The sequence below is a fragment of the Gadus macrocephalus genome, chromosome 20 (assembly GCF_031168955.1).
Source record: "Gadus macrocephalus chromosome 20, ASM3116895v1".
Taxonomy (NCBI): domain Eukaryota; kingdom Metazoa; phylum Chordata; class Actinopteri; order Gadiformes; family Gadidae; genus Gadus; species Gadus macrocephalus.
The window spans coordinates 18,866,003-18,893,562 of NC_082401.1; the positions used below are offsets into that span (position 1 = coordinate 18,866,003).

The 27,560-nt window shown below is 38.6% G+C and overlaps 1 long non-coding RNA gene across 1 annotated transcript; it reads right to left on the reverse strand.

Annotated features, from left to right (window-relative positions):
* Positions 1-1,925: 1,925 nt before the first annotated feature.
* LOC132448455 (uncharacterized) lies at positions 1,926-27,544 on the reverse strand. The gene is made up of 4 exons (XR_009523365.1): positions 27,333-27,544; positions 26,222-26,292; positions 25,755-25,882; positions 1,926-2,312 (listed from the first exon to the last, which is right to left on the reverse strand). It is a non-coding gene; the product is annotated as an uncharacterized LOC132448455 (long non-coding RNA).
* Between the last annotated feature and the right edge of the window lie 16 nt (positions 27,545-27,560).

Genomic DNA, 27,560 nt, shown 5'->3' on the forward strand with positions numbered 1-27,560 from the left:
CCTCTTGTATCCTTGTACACTTCATTAAGCAAACTTGCAGTTATTTCATAAACTTTCTATGAAATGCTTAATAATGAAATCTGATATACTTGTAAAACCCAGCAATACCTCAGAATAATATGGAATAATGTATATAATAGTATCAAATGAAATGCTAAGAAAGGCAGTAACAAACAACAAGAAGTCTGAGATTTATAAATCTATCAAGGAACCTCATCCTCATGTAATAGACGATCACATCATTTTGTGAGCACCACTGGAGTGGCACCTTACAGTCCGGAACAGTCCACCGTAGCTCCTCCTATGTTGTTGGGAAGGGAGGGGTGAGGGGAGATGAGGTGAAGGGGGTGAATTCAGTTGGCTGCAATCTGCAGCATCACTACTAGATACCACTAAAAATAAATACTGCACATTTAAATAGTATTTTATGGATCTATATAATATCTAAACCACATTATTTTATACAGTAGCCCAGTACAGGCACACTGCTCTATTTTATTTAATCTACTATCAATTTAAGTTCAAAGTATAAGGACCTCTACTTTTAAACTACGGCTGAGGGGGTAAAGTTGGTCACAATCTGCAACCTCACTGCTAGATGCTACTCAGTTCTACACATTAGTCCCTTAACACATCCGGTAAACCACAAATTCCTCCTTCTTGAAACAGGGCCTAGGTTAGGATCACAGTGAGTTGAGTTGCCATGGTAACGGAACTGAGAGACTAATCTTGGCATCTAAAACTGAAAATTCAAGTCTTTCCACAAACTCAGACTTAACATATCCAATTAACCTGGAATCCAGCTGCCTGAAACGGGGATCAGGAAATTAACTTTGTAGAGAATGTTCCTGATTGGTATCGAGGTCGCTTTCTGACTTCCTCATTATTTTACGGAAATATTGCCTGATGCTCCTTTAACCTACCTTTTACACGTTAATACTTTACTTTTCACATGCACATACAGTATACGCCCACACAACAATGTAAAGACCGGGTGTGTTTTTATATCCATTTTTAGAAAATCAATTTGTTACACTTGTGGTGCTAGCCTGAGCCTACTAAAACTACCATAAAAACCAACCAGCCTTTTTATTGATCCATTGAATTGAATTCAATCCATTTATCTCAAATAACAAATAAAACATTTAATGAAAAACACCAGTACCGTATATAGGACTGTTATTCATGGAACATAGAGTAGGGATAGGGAAGCTATGAAATACAAGAACTATAGTAAATAGTATATGTATTTTTTAGAATTTGACAGCATGGCGGTACAAAACAGCAGTCATCCACTCCTGTTTTAAGTCCTGGCAATATATCATCTATAATGATGATTGTTCATTGTTTATTTATCCAGTGACTTTCACAACTGACAGCATGTCAAGCCTCATTATGATATGATGAAAATAATATTGCATGCAGTAAATGTAGCTTGCTTGATCACTATTGGCTCAGCTTAATGGTCCATGTGAAACCATCTAAGGTCTTTTCAATTTTTTTGTTGCTTCGAGTGTGGTACGATGACATATAGATCTATTAACTCATTCTCAATTCTATCTTGGGGAGAACTATTTGGCTTATTAAAAATGAATGAGTTTTAGCAACCTACTAAAAAAGTCCTGTTTTACCATTATGTTTGGTGCGGTGGTCCACCTGAGTGCAGACTGCAATGTTTGGTGTGGGAGGATGTAATTGTTTTGGACAGCCTCCAGCACTACGAAAGCTTGAAAAGGGGCTTGGGTACATGTGAGTCCAGCATTGCAGAGGATCAAATGGGAGCCATATTTTCATGGGGTTCCACTTCTATGACAAGAAGTTCTTAGTTAAATAGCCCAGGCTTACCATTATGTTTTGGGGGAATTTAAATGCCAGCTTCATTCAGAAACAGCAAATTGCTTTTCTGTTTGTTCATCAGTCAAAAAAACACATACAAAAACATCTGTCGACAGAATACAAACTTTAATAATTGGATGGGCTGGACATTTGAACACTGCCATTACAATGCCATGCCAGTCTTTAAGGCAATTTGTGGTTCCAGCAAAAAGCCCAAGCCCTTTTGATACCAATAATCACATTGTCAATATAACTTGAATCTCAGCATTTTGCAGGCACATTGCCAGGAAATGCCAGTCCAAATGGTAACGTCTAAACATATACCTGCATGCTCTGTCACTCAAGATGCGATCAGCAATATTAAACTTGAAGCCAATGGACACGATCAAATTGTTCCTAATCTGACAGGCTCATTCATCATCCACGAGCCAAACACTGTGACCGTCGTCACCAGGAACTGGATCTGGTCTGATGTGCTGAACAGATTAAAAAAAGGTGAGTGCTTTAGTGCTTTGTTGTGTTCTCCTCGTCTACTAGCAGTAGTGATGCTGTTCAAACATAATGCACATCCACTTAACGTGCAAGTAGCCTGCATCAGCAAAAATCGAATTCCTAGCAGAAAGCGTGTAGATGCAAAGATTTACCTTTTAGCTTTAATCCACTGTGCAATTTATGTCACCCAAAAAAGCATTTTTGTACTTCCTGCAAAGGCCCACATTGTACTTCAGTCTGGCTGGTGTCTAGCTGGCCCCTGCACTGCCATGTCCTAGCAAACAACCATTTAGGAATGAAATGTGTGATATTAAACTAACCCTAGAAGGCCACTGGGTACACGTCCTGACAATTTCTTTACGACAAAGAGAATTAAAATGTCAGCCAGCAGAAATTATCTTTCTGCTCTCTGCAGCACAGATTAGTTACTCAATTGAAATCCAAAACAGATGATGCACAGCTCTGAAAAAACAATAGTTATCAAATAATTTACTTACCCTTTTTATATCCTAATTAGGCATATTTATTTTGGCAATAATCATTTTCAATTTCACGCCATTTTAACTTGAAGTTAATTAAAACAAGGCTGTTCATTAGCATCGTTCCAGACCCTTCCCCAGACACGGCACCTGCACCATAATGCAATGCAAATAGGTAGCACAGGGAAAGCTAAGTGCTTTTTACATTAACTGCATGAGAGTCTCTAAAGAGAATGGCTGAAATTGGTTGGGTGAGAAACAAACTTTCCAACATTGTTTGACAAAATGCAGCGAAAATGCTCACAAATCAGTATGTTTGTGTTCATTTGAAATATTCCTGACCACTTCAAGCCATAATGTGATGCAAATACAGACACAATGACTAAACATGAAATGATTTGGGGCCATATTATATCAAGTTGAAAATTGGGCTCTCAAGAGGGATGTGCTGGTTTGTTGAGCAGAAAATAAAAGATAAGCCTAACAGACGCATGACATGATCATTCAGAAGTAAAAAATGAAAGTGAAAAATGGCCGTTTGAAATTGCTATATATATATATATATATATATATATATATATATATATATATATATATATATATATATATATATATATATATATATATATATATATATATATATAGTAGGATGCAACTTTAAACCGATATTTCAGACAATATAAATTCCATAACGGGCAACATACAATTACTGCAGCCACTCTTCACTACTGAAGCCATCATTTTTGTTCAAAATTATTTAAAAGACTGCATGTAGGCACTTACTGCAGTAAAGAAGTTACAAAGTGCACGTTTAAGTGAATACCAAGTCAAACAAACGATCATTAACCTGCTATGCTATAGAAGTAAAAGAAAGAAAGATCATTTAGAAGAGCAAAACTTCAATACAGTGATGATGACTAAGTAAACCTTGTGGTTTAACATATTTATACTGTTTACTCTGAGGAATAATCTTTAATATTCTCATGTAACTCAATTAAGCGTGATGTCATTCTGAGAGGGTTTATGTTTTGGAGTGAGCACAGTTAAGTTGCCTACTTGTACAAATAGCACACCTGTAATCCGTTGTCTTTAAAGGTACATTTAGTTTAGTCGGAATCCTTTGGAAAAGGCCTACGTCTATATCTGAAGGAACCCGTGTATTTTGCCAACTCAATAGAGCCATAACTGTGCATAGAGTATAACAGATTGATGAACAATGATCATTTGGCCTCAGGATGATTTCATTACTGTTTACACACCTCAGGTATACACACTGCTGGTAATGGTTCGGTTGCATAAAAGCTTCTTTGATGTCTGAATAAGAAAAGGTTGTGGCATTAACGTAGACTCAATAGCATGCGCCCAAACTTTTCATTTGTCAGAGATTTGCGGTATAACCAAGGATGCACACTGTTTTACATGAGGAGCCCGTTTCAGGTATGAAGCCACTGTCGTAGCGGCTTCATTAGCAGGTTTTGGGGGAGGGATGGGGGGGGGGGGGGTTAACCAAAGGCTTTGTAGGCCACATTCGTTCCTTGATCGATGTTTTTATAAGCAAGACCTTGCACTTCCTTCCCCTCAGGGCTGTGCCTGTGCTTCCTGGCATCAATCACTCGTCATTTTCATTCCTGCACCATCGCCCGACAGAAATACTGTAAAAGTGATATATGTGTGCATGCGTTAAGTAATTATTAAGTGTCCAGCAGAGCTGATCAATCTTTCCACCACTGCAACTCCCGATATATTTTCTTTGACCCCTTTTCTTCCATCTTTGCATTTTCTGCACCCCGCCTCTGCTTCCTGCAGTAATAACAATGATAGAGAACACCCCCACAGAATCGGGTTCCTTTCTTACCCATACCCACTCCAGCGGGTTTCCTGGGGACTTTTAATTGCTGAGCCGCTGCTGGTGTGAGGGAGTGAGCTGCCAGTCGTGTTGTGTGGAAGCCTTAGGCTCCTGTGGTGTTAATGAGACGGTTGTCATCAATCAAGGGCTGTTGGAGATGACTGTAAATAAGATCCTAGGAGGTGTTCTGGGCGGGAGGGGCTCTGCTCGGCTCCATTCCTTAACACTTGAAAGGTGTGTGTAAACATATGTCAAGATGACAGTGACCAGTCGAACTCAGGACGAGATTAGAATGCGATTGGAAATGTAATAAGTGCAGGGTGGTCCACATGAGCACTGCTGTTATGGATAGTTGTGGCCTTGCATGAAAAAAGAGCATAACATACGCTTGACAGAACCTAAGCGTTCAGTCGATCTCTTCACAAATGTCGAGTTTTTGATGTTTAATGCCAAATCGTATATTTCACAGATATCTTGTTGCTGGGCCAAATAGAATCTCGGATCCTGCCGTCCTATATTACAGCAGATCTTCTTGGGGTAGACAGCTCAGAACCTGGCCCGGAAACCATAAACTGAAAGGGGCGGAGTAACACATCGTTTCCTGCCTCACAGTTACTCAGTAACGTAACTGTGAGACACGTGTAGATGTAGCTTTCAGAAGTGTATTTTTTCAGTTGCAAAAAATGATGATTTGAAACCACATTTTCTAAGAACCACCGTGTCTAGACTAGATGTTTTAGCCTTGTCTTCCTACTGGGTAAGGCAAATCAATTCACAAATGTCTTTATTATTTACAATCTTGCTTAATGATAATCCAAATACTCTAAAGGCCTGTGAGTGAGGCAGCAATTGGCTCTGCTGAAGACAAAGGTACTAAATTGAGCTTCAAGTTGACCATCCACCAGCATGAGGGTTAATATCATAGGGGGTGCACCTGGGACCCCATCTGTGAAACACGTGCCCACCAGATTAAGTGATTACACCCCCCCCGCCAGCGTTTGCCTTGTTAACTTTGACAAAGCATTTCAATAGCAGCAGACACCAGTTTCAAATAATTGTGATTGAGAGTTTTTAAAGTTGAATCAACATCATATCACGTTTCCAGGTGAACCGTGTAAATTTGACCCCATCTATCAATGAGGCAAACTAGTGAACAGAGCACAGATCTGCTCGTGTTTGAGTATTTTTTGTGAGCATTTACCGAGCTAAATTCCGAGATTAAATGCAAAACCCCTGAATGTATGACTCAAGCCACCAGCCCAGTCATATTCTGATGCAAATGAGGTGGAAAATTACCTCTTTCACACCGAAATATAAAAAAATTAAAAAGCTTCATAATTCTGTGTTTAAGCAAATGGAAGATAACTCAAACCCTTTGCTATTTTTGTCAAAATGACTAAGGTTGAAGTGTATTGGTTCTAGTTAAATTTAAAACCCCAATATCTCTGTCATACTGATAGTGATAAACTAATACTTTACATAAAAATACCACAAATTGTAAACTAAATGAGGGGGAGGGGGGTATAGTTTTGGATGATATTCGTAACAACTATGTGTACAGTTTAAACTCCAGAAAACTATCATTGGATAGAGCAAATATTGTAAAAACATGGTATTATAAGAGGATAACAAGGCACATCATACTACTACAAGCTGATTTCAACCAACACAGCCGATTTGCTGCAAAGTTTCCTACACATAATTATACAAATGTTAAAATATAGAATTAGTGGAGTATGCTTATATTCTTGAGAAAACAACGTCAATACCCAGTACCAACTGCTATGTGCATAATTCACAAATAAATCTGTGCCATAATATTGATAACAGCCGGATGGAAAAAAACAATTGATTTGAGCATTTTAAAGTGGTCTCCAGAGGACAACAGAACTCTGTCTGCATTATTGCAACTCTACAGAGAACCTCTACTGTCTGTCCTGAAATAAAATAGAACAAGTACACCAACAACCTGATGCTCACAGTTCCACAATGTTGCGCTGCCAATTACCAGCCAAAGATTTTTTTGGAAAGCTATATCTTGCCATTCTTCTCACGCCATGCGTTATGTGACATGACATACTAGGAGGGTCACCGCCTTGTGCCTCATCCCATGAAGGTGGGAAGTGTTTGTAGAGAGTCGGGTGGTTTAAATTCACACAACAGGCTTTGATGTTTCTTCCTGCGGTGCAAGTGTCAGAGATCAGGCCTCTCTCAATGCGACGCTGGGTATCTGAGAGGGGCTGCACGGGGCTTTGCGTGCTGAAGTGTGTCGCTCCTTGAGGTGGGGGACCCTGTGCCACCACTGGATATATAATCAGTCTGCATGGAGGATAGAGGGGGGAGGATGGAGGACCTCCATCACCCGGTGATTCCCATTAACCGCCGGTAGACACCGGCACCCCGCACTCACACCATTACAAGCGTACTGTAGATATATTGCAGTACAGAAACACTTCTTGCACTGCTCTCCCCTGGGCACTTGTGTTCGGTCATGCCAGTGTTCTTTCCCTATAGTTCCCGCTGTAATCCCCCCCAACCCGCCTACGACACCTTTGTATCTTCTGAGGTTGCACGGGTGAGACAAAGAGACAAAGACAAAGAAACAATGATTTTCTACAGCTTCCGTGTGACAGGGTGATTTAGTAACCCCCTCCTCCTCCTCCTTGTATGGAGTCTGTGATGAAGACTGTCCAGAGCAGGGCTGAATAAATCAACCAGGCCGGTGGGTCCGTTATGCGACCTTGCCCTACCCTCCCCGCCTTGCAACCCGTTTCCACGGCAGCAGTGATAATGACATCAGCGCAGGTAATATTACCCTTCAATATGACAGCCCCCATCCATACAGATAAGAGGGAGATGCAGCCGCCGCGCTCCGTTACCGTGATCAGTGTCCTTTCCCACAAATTAGCAGAGCCACACTGTGCCTTATCTGTGATTATAAACATGGCGTCACCCTATACGGGAGAGGTCTGAATCTGCTTGAATGAGATAAGCCCCTGCGCTGGGTACTGCGGGGCCATTAAAAACCAGAACGTTTGTTTAATGTTAATAAAGGGTAATCACCCTCCTCTGCCACGCCGACCCATTCACAGCCAGGTCAGGTCTCCCGTTCTCTGTTTACCACTACCACGTTGAGAACAAGACTTTCCCATGGATATGCGACACTGACATTATTGATGCATAGAAAAAAAAAAAAGGCTTTCCTACAAACACAGGGATAATATAGCAAAGATGCTACGGGTCGAAAGAAAATCGTCAGAAAGCGATATAAGGACGAATGAAAGGAGCCTGATATCACAACGTTCAGATGTGTTGTTATGATTTGCAACATTGCAACGTTTGGTGGTGTGGTCTTACGCAAGAGGAAAGAGGAAAAATAAATTTAAACTGTGGGGCTTTATCCCTTCAGCTACTCTCTGCCCTGCTACACATCAACAAAAGCCGTGTAGATGGTGATTTTCCAGTTCAAACACATGAGGAAAAGGGGGGAAGCCTTAGAATTAGACTTGATTCTTCAGCCGTTTAACATGCCGGGCAAGCCGCCGCAGAAGCATAGAGATGAGAGAGGGGCTCAAAGGGTTTAGTTTGGGTTGCAGAATGAAAAGAGCTGCGCTGGGTGAATGTATATTATTATAAACCTAGAGGATGGCTCTACAATGATTAGTCAAACGATGCTTCAGTGGGTTTGATAAATGTTGTTTTTCAAATCAATTTAGCGTGGCTATAAATGAAACAGCAAGACAGACAATAAGTCATGCAAACTTCATTAGGCTTTCCTATTGTGAGTGTGATTCTCATGTAGTATCTTCATTTAACCCCGATACCGATTATGTGATGATGGCTTATTAAATGTAAAGTTCACTGTGGTTGTAGGAATTAATTCCAAGCAAGGAGGAAAAACATTTGGTTTGTTTAGATATTCCATGCTTATTTAATTGCTTGACAAAAACAATGAATACATTTTATCATAAAACATGGATTACTGTAAGAACTAGAGACTATTTTACTCAATACAAGGAAACACCTCAAATGATTATTGGTTCTCCAGCCAAAGTAAAGGCTTTAACTGTTCCTGACTAGGGATGGGGATCGAAACCCGGTTCAATCAAGGACCCGAAAATCATTAACGCTTGGGCTTATCGATACCACTATCGAGTCCCGTTGTTCATTTATTATTATTTTTGTAACGTAATGTTGTGTCCCTCGAGTCGCGTCACGGCATTTAAATCAAATCAATCCAATAACTGCAGCGTGTCCACCAATGTTTTTGAATGGAATTGTAAGCAAACAGGTATTATGAGTAAAACAAGTGAAGTCAATTGTGAAATCGGTGTTGTAATCAGCAGCATACAAGTTAGTTATCTTAAAAAGTAAATAAAGTTTCAGATGTGCTGCGTGATGATGTGTTGAGGTTGGCTCAGTAAAACGACTGTTAGGTTATCATGATGCGTTCAAATGTAACATAAAGAAACGGTAAATTGAGTTTTTGGTGAGAAACATGGTAATACTGTATAACTCATGTTTCTGTATTACTAATACTGTTGTATAGTGCTCTAATCATTTTAGTTTATATAACTAAAACTATTGATGTAAATATTTATTAAGAATAACATATTTAATTTAAATGCAATTATTTATTTCCTAAATATTTTCCTCATCACTAAAAACTAGTGCTGTCAAGCGATTCAAATATTTATTAATCGCATTAATGTCATAGTTAACTCACGATTAATCACGAGTAATCGCGATTAATAGCAATTTATTTTCTATGCTAAATATCCCTTGATTTCTTTGTCCCATTCATTTTTCTCATTTTAATGCTCTTATCAACATGGAGAAGTGCATCGGCTTGCCTTGTGTAAATGTTTTTTTATTGATAACAACATTGGCATATACTGATACAAACCAGGACGATACAAAAAAAAAGCCTATAGTGCAATTAAACGATGAACATACAAACATACTGCCTTGAACATAGCAGTCAGGCTACTGCTTCTTTGTTTGAGGCAAAGAAAAAAAAAGAATTAAATAAATAAATAAATTGCGTTAATCGTGCGATAAAACGCCGTTAAAATTGGTTTGCGTTAACGACGTTAATAACGCGTTTAACTGACAGCACAACTAAAAACGCTTCGTATTTCCACCAATTAATAGAAAAGTATCGATAGTGGTATCGATAAAGACTGTTAAGGAGTATCAAAAATGGTATCGATATCAATAAATATTAATGATCCCCATCCCTATTCCTGACTGGTTCTTGCCAGAGACATCAATCTATACGTGTTGTGAAATTCAGATTTTTATTTAAGTGACAGAATTTGTCTCACTTATAATTAATCATTTGATCAAGGCTTGTGGCTCAATCTATCTGAACCAACCAACCAACCAACTAACTCTTGGATCCAAATATGTAAGAATGAATGAGCAAATAACTCTGATAGGGTAAGTTAAGATATGAATCAATTAGGGCCCGACCGATTTATCGGCCTGCCGATTTAATCGGCCGATTATAGCCTTTTTGAAAATAATCGGCATCGGCCAAAAAGACGCAGATTACAACAGATTTTTTTTTATTTTATTTATTATTATTTTTTTTTTTTAGAAATGTTATTGCGATTAGTATCCTGCAGATTGCGCTCCTACTCGCCTTGCTAACTAACAACTTTAGCTGGAGTAAAAAAGAGGAGATTGAATTTTACCATACAACATGAAAGCACGCTCGCTCAGGCAGCTGCGCGCTCACCTCACCAATGTACACAAGACGCGTTGTTTGAGCATGTTGTGCCTGTTTTTCTTTAGGTCCCAGGCCATGTTAATTTGTTATACTGTAGACTCTAACGGTGAGACCATACTGCTCAGCACGCACGTGTTAGTCACTGCTCACGAGCGCAGCACATTGGGAGTTAGTTATTTATTTTACATTTTACATTACTCATTTTTGACTGTAAATGTATTCTAAAACACTCGAAGGTTCTGCATTCAATTCACATATTCGTCAAAAGTGTTTAAAGTATATTTAAGCTATCAAAAACTACGTTTTATATGTTTTTTTTTTTATTTTTTTTATTTTTTTTTTAATCGGCCGATTAAAATCGTAATCGTAATTTTTCTCTGAAAATAATCGGCATCGGCATTGGCACTCAAAAATCAATATCGGTCGGGCCCTAGAATCAATTATACTTAGGTTAACAGAGATCATAATACCAAACAAAACATTGACATTTAGGTTATATATATAGATATATTACTGACAAGATATTCTTAAGGATCAACCAAAGTCCAAGATCTAATCACAGAAACAAGCAAGCAACCAAGCAATTCACACATCATGCAATTTGTGTTTCACTCAAATGATTATAACATCTTACATGAAGAATATATGAACAAAGAGAGGCACATGCACATCCTAGTTTGGGAACTGGGGACATGGCTCGGATATGAAGATACTGTGTCAGAGGCCTGCCTCTCATCTCTCAACAGCCGCCTGCTTTGAAGTCATCTGATTTGAAATAATTTGATTTGAAACCATCGGATTCAAGGCCATCTGATTTGAAGCCATCTGATGAAAAAGGGTTTGAGGTAGATAGATAGATGTATACCTTATTGAGTCCCGGGCGAAATTCTAAAATCCCCAGGGGGAAACAGGTAACAGGTATGTGTAAGACCGGAAACCACCCAACCCTAACTTGAAGCTGTCCAATATGAAGCCTTCAGTTTGCTTTAATGTAGGAAATATCCAAATCTTGTTGGCAGTTGTACTGCAGCTTGGGTATCTCTCTTCATTATTGCCACAACAAATAGATACATGTTAATATCTCATCTACATATCTCTCTATTAGTACTGTCCGCCTATCCCTCTGATAAGCCAGAACACACACACACACACACACACACACACACACACACACACACACACACACACACACACACACACACAGGGGTTACAGATGGCTTGTGTTAGTGGCTTTGCTCTACAAACAAGCTTGGGAAGACGACAGCATGCCAAAACAGCTCATTAAACGCTATTAGCTAGTCATTTCAGCTAAGTGAATCCCCTCTCGACTCTTTTGGTAAGCAAACAGCCCTTGGGTCACAGCCACACGAAGAAATAAAAGACAGGCAAATTACGCTGGGGCCACTCACCCTAATGGTGCTTATGGGACAGAGAGGATAATGTGCTACTGGTCGTAACGATCACAGAGCAAGATGTGAATCTAATTATGCACAAAGAAAACCAATGTCTTTCTTGTATGCTTGACGCCTACTCCTTCTCAGGGTCAAAACTCTACTAAACAGGAATACCAATGAAATGTGGACAGTAATGGAGCTGATGGGATGTTTTGGTTGCAGGCTTCATTGTTAAACAGTACAACAGTTTATCAAATATATGAGTGGACAACGTTGTGTTAAGGTTCATGAAATATAATTAAATGTATTGTATGCACAATTTTGAGGTAGACCTAAACTTTCCCTAAAACAAAAACAAAATAAAATTGTCATTTGTTATTTCATTGTTTACATGAATTATATTGTCCCAATTCTGATATGGCCCATGAGGATAATAAAAGCACAGGTAATGATAAGATAATGGTTAACTTTAAATGCCTTTAAAATACGTGTAAAATCTCAGGAAAACCCATTTGGATATATTTTTTCACCTGACTTTGCTAAATACAGTGACCTCCATCCCGATTCAAATTGTTTTGGATGGTGTTTCTCTGCAGTCACCTGGATAAATCAAGCTGGCTCTACGAAGACAGACCATGTCCCAAATGGAGACAAACAAAAGATTAAATCGGCCCACCTTTTTGATAAAGGTAAATTTGGTAAAAGTATGCATCTTTTTGAAGCAGTTACCCCCAGTGTCCTGGCTCCAACTGCAGAAGTAGAGTTGCTACGGATACCTGTAGAACAGGAACTGATGGTGCTATTATCCTGTTGCGTGCATGATAATATTTAGAATGTATTAATTTCCTTTTCACTATATCCGTCCTGTAGTATCCCAGCCCTCACAAACATTAATCTATAACTTTCAACAGACAGTGGTGACATGCTGATTAAAGGGTTGATTGTCCTGGGACACCAAGGCGTCCCAGGACAATCGGTGGGGTCCTGGTCAATATGGGGGGTTGAACAGCAGTTGCGGACTGCAGTATTCAAAATATGCAGGTTTAAAATCTCGAAAGCTTTAAGGAATTAGTGCAAATTACACTGTGCGATTCAAAACACGGGCCTGCATCATGAACAAAGGCTTTGTTTCAAGTCTGCAAACCGGGACGGATTGTCCTGGACTCACCAGGACCACATGCCCCACAATTCTGGCAACCTTCACAAGAGGCCAACGCAACGTTAATGTAAATGCCATTTGACATGTCGTGGCAATTTCTCCATCAGAGTTTGCGTCTAAGACAGATGACATATTTAGATGCAAAAAGCACACAATACTTGTAGACAATTGGTGGTCACATATATTTGTAATAAAAGTATGAACAAAGATACATCACAACATGCATCAACAAACAACATAACAGGCATACACTACAATAATCGGAGGCCTTAGATGGGAGTTCGCCCTGCGTCTTACTTCATACTCTAAAGGTACGCTCGGCGAAGTCCGCTGAGTGACTAAAGTCAGGAGTTTTTATATACTTAGATCGGATCCTTGAGGGCAGTGGGCCCCCAATAAACCTAAAGCCTTTGTTAACCAGATGTTAATCTATTGATTGTAGTTCCTTAAGAGGTTGAGAAGGTGGTTGAGGCTGATCCTTATCACCCTTTGCTTCTCTGCGCTCCCCAGGTGGTCAAGGTAAACAGACCCAAACCAAACTACAGACAACATGGAAACGGAATGTGAAACCAGATTACATCACATGAAAGACTAAGATTTACATTTTAGAAGACCCTGCAGAATAGCAAGATGGCAAGACAATACACAGAACGGAATGTGAAACCAGATTACATCACATGAAACACTAAGATTTACATTTGATAAGACCCTGCAGAATAGCAAGATGGCAAGACAATACACGGAACAGAATGTGAAACCAGATTACATCACACGAAACACTAAGATTTACATTTTAGACAACCCTGCAGAATAACAGGGTGGCGAGATCATACACGGAATAGTATACAAACCCTAATTTTCCATCACAGACATTGACCCAGATTAGGAAAAGTTAGCCCTTTTTAACACGGTTAACACAGTACCGTATGGGACAACAAAAAGGAAACAAAATCACCACATACAAAAATACAGAAACAAACTAGTCAGAAAAGTAGCAACAGATTTTTGAGATAGAAGCATCCTTTAACAGCAAAAATAACCTCACTGAAGAAGAACTCAACTGAAAAGCCAAAATAATCATCCTGGAAATTACCCTTGGCACTCAAGCTATGAAGGCCACCTGGGTCGGAAAATGTAAGCAAATGTACCATCCATCACAATAGAAGGTAGTACAAAAACAGCAGTGAGCTGTTTCTTGTGTCTTTTCTGCACCGTATTCTTCTTAAAAATATGATTCAAGAAGAAGATCTCCGATTTTGTTGGAGAAAGCATACAGCGTCTTCCCTTTACACACATTTCACTCTTTTTGAACAGCGTTACAAACACTGGCAATGCTCGTATTAATGAAATTAGACTCAAATTAAGATTAGGTTCAAAGTAAGATCATAAGGATGTTTCCATGTTGATATAGTGCACAACATGTAAAACAAGGTTCTGTGAGGTCATGGACAGGACGAAGACGTTAGATAGGTCTAGTTAAATTCAATCAGTATTATGGCTGAACTGAGAAAATATTATTTATCTTTATTCCAGTTTTTATTCTTGACAATCTTAGTGATGTTTCACTGAAAGAGTATTATTTGATCTGGACAGAAACTTGGCTTTCACTTAATGCAATGAAATAAGTAGGGTTTCTCTTTCGAGTTTACTTTGGGATTTCTATGGGTGACACAAGCCTAATTTGCTCTTTGTTCATCAAGCATTGTGTATGCACAGCCTATGGTGTAGAGAAGTCTCAAAGGTTTGCTTGTTGAATTGCTAGACAAGGCTTAACAGCATTATAATAATATGATATAATAATGTAATTATTAATACGCATTTTCTACTACAGTAATACAACTACTACAAGCGGGATGCTTAGCCATTAGACATAACCATAGAATAGAACCAAACCTTAACATATTTTGCAAATGGGAGTTACCAGTTTAAAATGCGTTCATTAAATAGCTGCTAACGATTTGATATATGCATGTATCTGGAGATGCGTTAGCTTCTTCTCTGATTTGATTAATACAAGAGGCTGATTGTTGATCCAGAAAAGCTATTGCCATGAATAGTCAAAAGACCAATTATGCCTGCACTGGTCAGGAGGCCAGAGACCTACACATCTCGCACATGCATGGGAACATGATGACATGACCCTGCATGCTCTGTCTAATAAGGTCCAGGTAAGTCCAAAGATAGGAAAATCCTAATTGAAATGGAATTCAGGGTCTATACTTGAAAAGAAGAAAACCTGGATAATAAGCATGGGGCAAAATATAGCCGGAATGGGATGAGGTCACACACATGTGACAGGCCATGTGCTAGCTGTAGGTTTAGTTATTCGAGGGGGAGCTGAAATATAAGATTGTATATTATTTGAACATCTTTACATTTCTGGCACAATATGAGGGGGAAAAAAGGGTTGTTTTGACACCGTTTTATTCTGAAACCAAACAGGCAGCTATTTGAATGTCAAGCCAAGACCATCTGATTTCAAGTAGAAAAAAGGACGAAGAGGTGTAAAGTAAAACACTAAAATCTCTGTCACTGGCACAATATTGGTTGTGGCATCGCCAAGATTGGCTAAAATCAATATAATTTGTTGGAAATTAGATTAAATTAAATTAATTCTACAATGTATTGACAATCATGACGATAATATCTCATCTGGTTTTAAAAAACATCCAAGTGCAGTGACACTGCCTCCTGCACAAACGGGGTTTAATTAAACTTCCTTAAAAAGTTAAGGATAAAGTCTTCACTGCTTAATGCCCCGTCAGCCTGCCATGAATTTGATCACAAACTGGGGTTATTTACACCAAAGGGGGCAGAGTTAATCTGCCTTGATGCTCTTGGATCTCTAATCAAATAGAGATTGTAAATATCGCAGTATAATCCACCCAACTCCTGTAGTGAGTTAGCTTCCGGACTTCAGCCATGAAAATAGAAATAGAGAAAATACATAATAAATTATTGATTTGCTTTTTGATTTCAACCCTGATATTTAATTGGCATGCAGCCAAGAAAAAAAGATTTGGACCAGCAACCATAACCTAGAAAACCGAGCAGTAATAAGAAAACTCTTATAAAGCTCAGCCCAGAGAAATAATTCCCTGCATATCTGATGCATTGATAATATAACAGAGTGTCCGTTATGGTCGGGGCTTTCTAAATATAAAAAGGCAAAACAACGATATTTCAGTACAAAGCAATATCAAACACCATTTGGGTTCTTTGATGTGAATTGTGTGCTTTTGTAGGTAGAATAATTCGCTGATCTTTTTGGTCCAAAGACCAATGCAATGTTCAATTTGAACGATTACAAATTGATTGGTAGTTTAAATAAAAATAAAAGAATCAGATCCCAATAGTAAAGCTGGTTAAAAAAAATTCAATGGGTCAATCTTAGAATCTTTCAGTCTCTATGCATATATTTCTGGGTTGATTCACAATATGCATATGATGAGGAAGCCTTTAGGCCAAAACCTCTGCTGAAAGGATTAAGTTCAAAGGCAGGCAGGAAAATTACTCACAGATTCAAGGTCTTCAACGGCACAGCAGGCCCTCTTAAAGTGACACGACTTCAGCAACTTTCACTTGCACTGCTGAGCTTTCATACATTCTTTCCCGGTCGTGGCCATGCCACGGCTCCCCTTCAGTCCCAGTGAGCATTGTAGATCTTGGCGATGTAAGCAATTTAAAAAACACTTCTATGACCTGTTCTTGTGTGTATGAAGTGTTTCACATGCGTCATACACTGTTCACACAGACCCAGAAACATGTCAAAACTACGTCGAGCTGTGTGAAAAAAAACATGTGCAATGTTGCAATATGATACAAAATATGGTTCATCCACAGACAATTGGACGCTTGTGATGGTTTGAATGTTTTTTGTACATTCAAATAAATAAAATCAACGTGTATCCGTGATCCTGTAGTTAAAACCACCTGGCTAATTACAGGTTACAACAACTGCATAATCACCTAGCAAAACTGCACAAATTGAATCCGATAATCTTTGTGAAAGAATATTGACGATTCTCGCAACCAAGCGTTAGAAAGATGGAGTCTGTGTAGCAGCTAAAGAACCCCGTTCCACCGGCCATATGTGAAGCGTGCGTCCGTGTCCCATGTATCTCAACCCTTAGAGTGAAGCTTCACTGGACACCGGCACACCTCAGTGTATAGTAGTGACCTTATAGTAAGGCCCCCCATGGACAAAATGATTGAGGTAGAGTGTTTAACTTAGCTTAAAATGGGTATTGTGTAGGGCCCGACCGATTCATCGGCCTGCCGATTTAATCGGCCGATTATAGCCATTTTGAAAATAATCAACATCTGCCAAAAAGACGCAGATTACAACTGATTTTTTATTTATTTTATTTTATTTTTAGAAATGTTATTGCGCTTAGTATCCTGCAGATTGCGCTCCTACTCGCCTTGCTAACTAACAACTTTAGCTGGAGTAAAAAAGAGGAGATTGAATTTTACCGTACAACATGAAAGCACGCTCGCTCAGGCAGCTGCGCGCTCACCTCACCAATGTACACAAGACGCGTTGTTTGAGCATGTTGTGCCTGTTTTTCTTTAGGTCCCAGGCCATGTTAATTTGTTATACTGTAGACTCTAACGGTGAGACCATACAGCTCAGCACGCACGTGTTAGTCACTGCTCACGAGCGCAGCACATTGGGAGTTAGTTATTTATTTAACATTTTACATTACACTCATTTTTGACTGTAAATGTATTCTAAAACACTCAAAGGTTCTGCATTCAATTCACATATTCGTCAAAAGTGTTTAAAGTATATTTAAGGTATCAAAAACTACGTTTTATAGGCTTTTTTTGTTTTGTTTTTAATCGGCCGATTAAATCGTAATCGTAATTTTTCTCTGAAAATAATCGGCACTCAAAAATCAATATCGGTCGGGCCCTAGTATTGTGTCCGTAGGTATATTGCATATACATCTAACATAATACACATTGCATATACACTGTTCCACAGACCTGGAACAGTTCATATGCAAGATTATTATTATTATTTATTTATTTATTTTATGCACTATTTTTGTTAGCAAAAACGACCACAAACAATGTATATTGTTAAGGTGCTTGTAGAGTGTTTTTTAAACCAATGATTTCCAGTGTTACGACCCATGATCGTTGCACCACTATATTGAGCGGCAAAAGACCCTGAATGTCTCAAAACTTTGCTTCAGAACAGACTGATTGGCGCCATGATTACCATGTTAACAATGTAATATTATTCACCTCTTCCCATACTCTTAAATGATTATTGTATTATTGTATGAAGATTTAAATTAATATATAAGCTAGTAGCCTATCATATTTGACCTAACGCCGGATTGGTAAAACAAAATCATTTTTTTTACATCACCTCACTTAAACCGAATGTAAATCTAAAATAAACCAACAAAAGTAACATTGATAAAATGCATCCAATTTATTGTTGAGTGTTTATTTATAAATATTTATTCAGACTGGGACTGATTAAAGAAAGAATGAAAGCACATTGATCAAACCATTATGTTTAATGTTTGTGCCATAAAGGCAGGGAATTTGAAAGAAATGAAAGTAAGTTGTAGTTTGAAATACCTATGGCAAACCAAAAATCATTAGATTAACAGTGCCTTTGTTGAAATAAAGCCACACATGTTAAAAAAAAAATGATCTAAACAATAACAAATCCTAGGCAAATAAAATTGAATTTTCTGTTTATTTTCTTTCCATTCATTTGGTCCCTTTCTTTTAATTAAAATGGGACACAGGGGGAATAAACCACTTCTGAAAAACAGACCTGGGACTTCTAACACACCATCTAACCTTTTTTTGGTTACTGACTTAATAAGCAATTCTGAATTTCTGACATACACTAACAAATATATAATGACTGCAAACTTCTTGAAATATAAATTTCCCAGATTTTTGCAATGACAGTTCTATTGAAAATACATTTGTAGAGACCTTTTAACGTGACACTTACTGTTCTAATACTAAATATTACTGTTGATTATTGTAAAACCATTAGCTGAAGACAGAATGAGGGAACAATAGAAAGGTATGACAAATTAAATCTTCACAGGGCTCTTAAAGATGGGTTTAATATATCATGTAACCTGCCTCATTAGAGCCGTTGGCTTTTGTGATGGTGGTCATCCATCACATCCCAATGTCACACAGGTCCAGACCATCTGAGCCCTGCTAAGATCATATTGATCCAGCATGTAGGCCTACCTGGATTTCAATTAGCACGTCCACATTCTATTATGTTGTCGTTGTTTTTTTAACAAAACCACAGCAGGGCACAGTCCAGAAAACGTTGCACAAAGACAACCAGTTTAATAGAAAATGTGCTCAAACCAGGATGCCCTATATATTGTGACTGATCATAATATCTGTGGGAAAAAAGATTGATGCTTGAGTTCCTCCTGAAGACAGGATAGTCCATCTTGCGAATACCAAAAGCTCTAAAATAACGTCAGAGAGTTCAGTTGATAACAATAGGATGTGATACTGCTGACAATTATTTTGTTCTGAGAATGAAATGTTGGGAAAGACTTAAAAATAAAGTATATCTTGCCATCTACCCTTGGCAACTTTAGCAAAGATGAAAAAAATATGTTAATCCTGTATGTTTTTAAAAGAAAGAATAACAACATTGAACCATTAAAAATTCAAAACAGATAAAATGTACTCAAATCCAAATCAGCCTTTTTTTGTTCTTGCCAAGTGTCAAAACGCATTAAACCATGAATAATTATGACATTTCAAATAATATCTATATTGGCAGATAACACATTTTGCCAAAGTATGTCAGCCATAAGCAAGCTTTCTGACCCGACTACTTGCAGGATTCCCCCGTCATTTTCATGTGATGACTTGAAGCAAATCGTTTCCCAAGAAATAATAAATGAATATTGAGCAGAATATTTTAATCACAGATAACAAATAATAATGTGTTCTTCAAGGCAAGTCTATTTGAACACATTGTAAACAATGTTAATACACAATCCTCAGTGGCGATAGGCATTCTATTGTCTGTTAGCGTAGACAACAGAATGGAGTAAATAATGTCTAATCCTCTCGTTCGGTTGGTTTATTACTGCTGCATCATGTGTATATTGAAATCGCAGGACAACAATGCATGTTCATTAGACTGATAGTGTTTTCTAATCTCACTCAATTTGAGTTTTCATATTTTCTACAGTGCCTTAAAATTACCATTTAGTGGCTGTGCTGAAACTCTTACGGTTTTAATGTCTTATAGTGGCAGATACAGCGGGGAATTGTTTTTTTATTTTTGTAATTAGTTTCACTTAATTGTAATACCCAGATAATTTATATTCCCATGTATAACCAGGAAGTATCAAGTCAATTATAATTTATTCTAATGTTGTTTTAACTCTTTACACATAAATACAAGGTTCAGCATTTGTGAATGGGCTTCCACAAATTTAAATGCATGATTATTTTCCTCACTACTAAAAAAAAAAGAGTTGAAAAAGGAGGTGATGCAGAAATGCAAAATGTAAGACCAACCTAATCCACTTGACCAGGGCAAGCCATTAAGAATAACAATAACAACATAATCACAGCAAGGGAGATCAAATGGGCCAATGGGTTGAAAGGAGAGGACAGACGTTCAGAGAAGCTGTTCTTGGTTTTATTTAAGTTTTTTTAATCTATTGACAAGATTAATGATCACTATATTTTGTTACCCCCGAAAGAACAGTAGAAAAAATAACTTCATGGCCTTTCAGACCCCTGGATAAGTGCCCTTATTTGTGAAGAAGAGCAGAGAACTATCCTGTTGAGTTATTTAATGCTGCTTAGGTTTATGCTGCGTGTGCACTGGTCCCAAGTAAGAACACTGTTATATTGATATGGTATAACAATGAACCATTGCATAAAATAAAGGGTCAATGTCAAATAACTCTACTGCACCAAATTAACTGACTTATTTAGAGGGGAACACTGGGTCGCTGGATTTAATAATAATTGCATTTAATTTTGATAACCTCACTGAATTACTTTGCATAAACAAGACCCAAACCAAGGTGCAAACACGCACAATAAGCCAACATGTGACTGCTTTCCCTAAGGATAATGTTGAGTTGGCAGACTCATTCTCACACACCATTAATATACACACCACTACTTAGTCTTTATTCAACACTGAACAAAGACATCTGACAAAGAAAGATTAAAAATGTTTGTGCTGGTGCTGAAAGCAAAATCAGCCATAGGGCCTAGTCATTCAGAAGCTTTCTAAATCTATTCAATATCCCTGTGGCAATCCTTCCTCCTTGGTTTTCGATGGGAATTCACACGGGCCCTGTTCTCTCACTAATTGCTTATTTTTTTGCCAGGGCAAAATGATGGCTGATCTCGGGGGGGAACAGATGAAAGATGTAATAAATAAAACCCCAACATCCCTATAAGGCACAGATGAGTGCCGCTCAACCTTGAAACTCACTTGACAGCCTTTCTGACTAGTACCAAGGGGACTGTATGCTCAACTAGCATCATAAAACTATCAACAATTGGGTTTTTCACGTTAGGATTAGATCAAATATTAGACAAGATAAGGCTGTCAATGTCTAGTAACTGTATATCAAAGATGTGTTTTATTTAGCAAAAAACACATTCATTCATATTAAATAAATATATATATACAGTCACACAGATTGCTACACCACTATATTTCGTGGAAAAGCACATTGGTACATCTAAAACATTGCTTGAGAAAAGACTGTTAGACATCACTTTAATTAACCAGTAGTTGATAACAGGTCTACCTAATGAGCAATTATTTAAGTTTTGCACCTGATTTATGATTTGATTTACTACAAATTGGGTGGCACATGATACATAATCAATAACCATTTATTTTTATTGCTCTCCATAAGTTATGATTATACGTACATAAAGAGGTGCATCATATGTTAGTAGCAATGCATGTGTATAATTCACAAGTTTTTTCCTTGATAAATTATGATCTAAGCATACGAGACTATAAACACACAGAACACACACACACACTTCTTAAAAACACTTGTTAACGTACCTGCTCCCTTTCCCTTGAGTGCAGTCAGCGTGTAAGTTGTTCATCTAAAACCCATCTAATTAATTATTCAAGGGTATTATTTTCTACATTGAATCTATTTCCTGCATCAGCGATGCCAATAACGGCTCCCGGAGGATTCCTGAGGTGCCATACTTTGGTGTTCCTCAATATAAAACGCATCGCCTTCATGATTGTGTTGCAGGCAGCGTCAATACACGTACACACACACCGAGACACATACACACAAAACACCAATGTTGCAAAGGATTGCCGTGTTGGGAAAAGTACACTGCATTGTAAAAGTTCTGACATTAAAGAAGGTCTCAACTAACATAAATGGCACATGTACAAACTCAATTCATCCCTTACAGTGTTGAGAAGCTCCTGGCCAGATGGGTCCCGTATTGCCTCCAGTCTCATGTAACTTGTAATGTAACTAATTTACCAATTGGCTTAAATGCACTGCAACTGTAATGGCTTATCTAGAGCAAATTAAAGCATGACCTATTGAGAGTTTATATTAGTATTCATTATGATCATAAAATGAAAGACTTCACCAGGACCTTCGCTGAGTTATCTCCAAAAAGAGAAGGTGAAGGACCATGGTTGACAACAAAAGGGGGTATACGCTGTGTCTGACTGATAAGCAATCTTTCCAAGGTTTGTTAAATTTTGCACAATTTGATTTTCCACCATTTGTTTGCGGTAGCGAATGTCAGCCACTTCAGGTTGAAAACAATGGTATAAATTCTCGAAGGTGTTCATTGAAAATTTGTTCTGAAAACGGTCAATAAAAGGATGAGGTTGTTGACAAATCAGAGGCACCCAAAGGGCTTCCGTGACAAGCAAAATGCCAAACAGAAAACAAGACATGGCTTGCTTTGTCTGTCAATTTCAATGATAAACTGTGTTGATGTGGACGAGAGATTCCGTTCAAAACATTTTCTGGTGGTGCAATACCTTGGTGGAGATCTAGTGTCATCTGACAAGCCTTGCTGCTACACTGTGGCTGTAATTTTTTATTGTTGCAAGTACTGATATTTCTTATTCTCACCCTTATCCTATCACCCTATTTCTTATTCTCACCCTTATCCAAACCACAGCTATGAATACTCTCATAGCTGTGGTTTGTAGTGCCATTTGACATTGTTTGTCAGCAATTTGAACCCTAACCCTAACTAAAAAAGGGAAATTGAAGCATCCAAAGCAAAGTACCAAATAATAAGAAATATTTTTTTTAATTAAAGATTAGATCATTCAAGAGAGGTGGCCACAGAATATGACCTACTTAAAGACAATAACAAAATACATTTAGTAACATTTTCCTTGGTTAGACTCACACATTATCTAAGACACAAAGAAGAGATACATTCTCTTATATTTCTACAAACCCGGTTTGAACACATAACCATCCAATAGGCATGCTGTTTGACAATAACCATCTTGACTGCCCCTACAATCCATGTGATGATTATACTTAGATGTTGTGATACAAGTAATACACGTCAGTGTTTCCCCAATAATTGTACAGACAGCCCAAGAGGACCCCCCCTAGGCCAAAAATAATTATAAAAAAATGCTATTAAAAAAACGCAGCCTTACTATTAACATCAGACGTGATTCGCATATGCAGAAGCTTACTTTAATAATCGCGCCGGTAAAAAGACGGATGGAGTTCTCAACCGTATATTCTGATGAAGACGCACTTACCCTCTATCAAAATATCCTATATAACGTTCTTAAATTATACTGTAATTGTTAAAATTTGAAATTCAAGTGTCTAATTGTGTGCGGATGAGTTGGTCAATGAGCAGTGGGTGTGTTTTAGAGACGTTAGTTGCCCTGTTGAATAACTGAAATAGGCTAACCCCCTTGACAGTTGGTATCCAAAACGTAACTGTTGTGATTCAAGGGCACACCTTCATATTATCAGCAATCTATATTGACGTACCGCAGTGCAAGTCAACATTGGCTTGTAGCGCCGACCTCCATCGAGATGAATGATCAATACATATAACAGACGGCGATAATTATAGGTCTATGATTGTGGTTTACCACTATGGATGGTCGTACCATCCTTGTGATCACTCACACTGATCAGTGTTTTAAGTATTGATACACCAAGTGGACAAACATTTGAATGCAAACATAAATTGAAGCCCGTTATAATGATTATTTAGAATATAACATATACATATAACATTGTTTGTATTGTTTTTCCATGCAAAGTATATTTTCTATGCCTCGGTAACTATCTTTCTAAAATGAAAAAGGAATTCTTGAAATTGCAGGCACAAAATTTAACAATGACTCATGTGGACATAAATTTGTCAATTATCTCTTCCCCAATATTAACTTTGGTAAAGAAAAACTGTGCAATTTCAATTTCTCCCCAATAATGGCTCCCATAAATAGATGCTTGTTTCATTTAAATGAAGGGGACAAATGAATCAAATGTCCCATTATCGTGGGCTGATTATTTCTGAGTGTGTTCTAAACAATGTTTTTCGCGGGAATTGGCACCAGTCTGCATTCCACAGAATTCCAGCACAAGAATTACATTGTTATCGCCGTAGCATGGAATGAGCAGTTAATTTAGAGAAAAATAAATGTTTTGAAAGATCACAACAGAATTACATGCCTGTGTGAAGACAGATGAGTAAGGTGGTAGGGAGTACTGTGTGTGTGTGTGTGTGTGTGTGTGTGTGTGTGTGTGTGTGTGTGTGTGTGTGTGTGTGTGTGTGTGTGTGTGTGTGTGTGTGTGTGTGTGTGTGTGTGTGTGTGTGTGTGTGTGTGTGTGTGTGTGTGTCTAAAGTATAGGCAGGATTGGGAAAGATGGTGTTTGTAATAAAGGAAATGGGAAACTGACAAAGCCAAATCAAAACTTGGTCCAATTTTAATATACAAAAGGTATGTTAAAAGTAGCTCTGGTCTATTGTGATTTAAACTGAAGTACTGTTATAGAAATTGGATGATGAAAGTGGTGACCTCAAGACTCACCTGGAGAAGACTACAGCTTTTTATCTCTCCTTCACGCATAAAGACTAATTTGCATCACAGGAGCAACTGTAATGCTAAGAATGTGAAGGTATGAGTAAAATGTGAACATCTAGACACTTTTTGGACAGCTGTACTGGAGCCCTATCTGAATACTTGGCAGAGGTCTTGCAACGTAGGCTGTGAATCAGCAATGGAAATGCAGTATTAACACGTTAGCATGCAGAACATTTAAAAAACTGCGCTGTTGGTTTTTCTAACTTGCATTCCAAAGCTATATCTTTGAAATTCAACTTCCAGTGCATTGATAAAAAATAGTAAATAATTGTATTTAAGTCTGCAGTCAGGCAGAGAGGAGATTAGATTGTACCTTCTCCTCTATTTAGCTCCAACTTTATGCATCAGTAACCTTAAGAGCTACTAAGAATAAGCTGTATAACATACCCCCAAGTGTGTAGTCTCTTAGTCGACCCCTGGTGAGATGCCAGAGCAGTTAGGGATAAACCATACAGGGATCTGTGCACAAAAACCCATCCATCCACCAAGGAAACAACCCATCCCCTGATTTCTTACTCATCAAAATATTGAAAGGTGGCCAAAGGCCTCTGCAATTATGCTTAGCACTGCACCTGCCTCGGGCAAAGTGACTCAAGCCCACTGACCCCTCTCAAAGCCTTAAATGGTAGTTTACTTTGAATAAACTGAAAAACAAGACCTGTCTGCTGATGACAACACACAGCTTACCCTTAAGGAGAATGTACACCGGTTCCCACACGGAAGCAGCACGGCCGGGGCATGTGATCATTATGGCTCCGGATCACGCACCTCTTCCATACCGTATCTGGCCTCGATTGGCCTTTACATTGACCAGGCTAAGGTCAACCAAACACAAGAGAGCTCTGTTCAACCACCGTTGTTGACACACACACACACACACACACACACACACACACACACACACACACACACACACACACACACACACACACACACACACACACACACACACACACACACACACACACACACACACACACACACACACACACACACACACACACACACCAAGAGTGCCCTCTGCTGGGGACAGACAAGTCCACCACCCAATCCACTCAGGTTTAGCAGGAATAGCCTGAGGGCGTTACATCAGAAAACAAGAACCTAACCTTCATTAACAGAATAACTAATTTAAAGTTGAACTGTCCTCTTACCTGGAACTTCTTTGCATCAAGCTCAGAGAGAGCAAACTCTTTGAAGTAGGCCATGGCATTCATCAAGAGATCTAGAAGCGATTGGAATTATACAAAAAGATACAAATATAAGAAATTTGGTTTTTCATTTTGAGGTGCGGTCACATGGATAAGTGAAGAACATAAACAGCTAGGGCCCCATAGCAGGAATAGTGGCACCGTCATCCCCAATTGATCTGTCTCTCAAATATATGATCAGTCTCGGTTCGGTCATGAACCGAGTTTACAGGAAGACTTTGATTTGTTAGTTGGACATAACTATAGTTTGATGAGCCATCATAAGTTATGTTATCATGAAGGAATCATGAGGAAGCATTTCGACAGTTGGTGCCAGCTAAGCAAAAACATCCACACATCCTTTCCCACACACACCCACAACCACCCCCACACACACACACACACCTTTAATCTTAATCGGGGGGCAACCTGAGGGGCTTGGAAGTGATGCAAATATTCACGCCGCTACCCCCCATGAATTTGAGATAGTCTTGCATTATGCAATGGCATGGCTACTGCTTCATCTAGTCACCTCCCTGGCTGCGACAGTACTGAGTGATTGTGTGCGTGGCTAATAAATATTGTAGAAGGCTACATTTTTGACCATCTACCCTATTGCATAAATCACGAATCTTTCCCGACCCACATGATCAAGGTTTCAATTGCTACTGACTGCATGGCTGCCTGCCGGATGTATAATAAGAACTGTCCCCTCTTGACTCCTGCAACTTTTAATGTGGTCTGAAGGACAAATGTCTGTTTTTCCTGCCTTGCTCTCAAGAGACCAAAGAGGGAGGAATGTGTTTCAAATGTGTCACTTCAACCTTGATAGTCGATATGACGCATTTTAAGGAAGTAATGGTCTGGGACTAGGTTAATGTCAGGCAGGTTAAAGTTTGTCATCTTCAAATAAAAGGAATGACGCATACTTTAGGAAAAAAGCAGACAACCAAAATGTCTTATTTTTTTAACAAAGCACTGACCAGAGTACAAAAGTTGAAGTTATATCATACAAGGTAGGCTATGGTTTGTTAAATACTGAAACATGGATTTCGGACGTTAGGACTAGGCCTACCTTTTAACGGCCCCTTCACGGTGGGCATGTTTCCATCCTTTTTCACTGCATATTTTTGCACTTTTTTTCAAGTTGTGATCGCCGACTATCTCGTTCAAGTGTGCACCTCAACCTTAACAGATGCCTGTACATCTTGGCATGTGGGCGAGATTTGTACAAGAAAATATGAGTCTTCCACCCCCGCAAAACGATGACCGCGACGCCGCGAAGCAACATGTCACAGTTTAT